General features: G+C 39.0%; 1 non-coding gene across 1 annotated transcript; it reads right to left on the bottom strand.

Annotated features, from left to right (window-relative positions):
- Positions 1–48: 48 nt before the first annotated feature.
- Positions 49–122, bottom strand: TRNAI-AAU (transfer RNA isoleucine (anticodon AAU)). The gene has a single exon. It is a non-coding gene; the product is annotated as a tRNA-Ile (tRNA).
- Between the last annotated feature and the right edge of the window lie 666 nt (positions 123–788).

Here is a 788-nt window from a genome sequence, read left to right as displayed (position 1 = left end):
CACTACAAGGTTAGTGGCACAGGAGTAACTGCGCTGAAAATATTGTCTTGGCCCGTAAGGGGATCGAACCCTCGACATCCGCGTTATTAGCACGGCGCTCTAACCAACTGAGCTAACAGGCCCTTTCTCCTTCTATTTCGCAAGAACTGTATAATCAACCAAAAGGTTTAATCAAGAGTACCTGATGGTCATAATGCTTACATCTCTTTTTTCAATAAACTTTAAACTTGCATACATTATTTCCAGCTTTCTAAATTATACCTTTAGATGAAAAATTAACCAACAAGGATAGTTATCCAGTAATTGAATATGGTTGTAATGGTGTCGAATGCAAAGCAAAGGAAACATGGATGTCAGTGCATAAAATTTCAATATACATATTTCAGCATGATTTCCAATATAGATAACTAGTACACACATATACATTCCTGCGGAGTAGAGGAGATTCTATTTTTTTTTTTTTTCTAAGCGACTTACCATTCCGTCCCTACACACTGAAGCAACCTATATTCTTTGGAAAACCTTGCATTAATAGACCGTCAAATTATTTTATGACTATATCGAGTGTTAGAATAGGAAAATGACAAGACTATGATGACGTTTATCACATATGAAACACATAAGGCCTTATCTGCAGAGTCAAATGTCTTGAAATCATTTCATTTCATGGGCACTGTCGGGCGTACGCCAGCGAAAGTGTCGTACCGCTCGAACAAAACCAGCCGTCACGCTCACAGAGCGACCCGTGGAACACAGCAACCAAACCAGATATTGCACTGTGCAATAAC

This window comes from Penaeus japonicus, unplaced genomic scaffold (assembly GCF_977035675.1).
Source record: "Penaeus japonicus unplaced genomic scaffold, GWHDUDI00000001_assembly GWHDUDI00000009, whole genome shotgun sequence".
NCBI classification, from domain to species: Eukaryota; Metazoa; Arthropoda; class Malacostraca; order Decapoda; family Penaeidae; genus Penaeus; species Penaeus japonicus.
The sequence above is the reverse complement of the archived record's forward strand: the minus strand, read 5'-3'. Positions and strand labels throughout refer to the sequence as shown.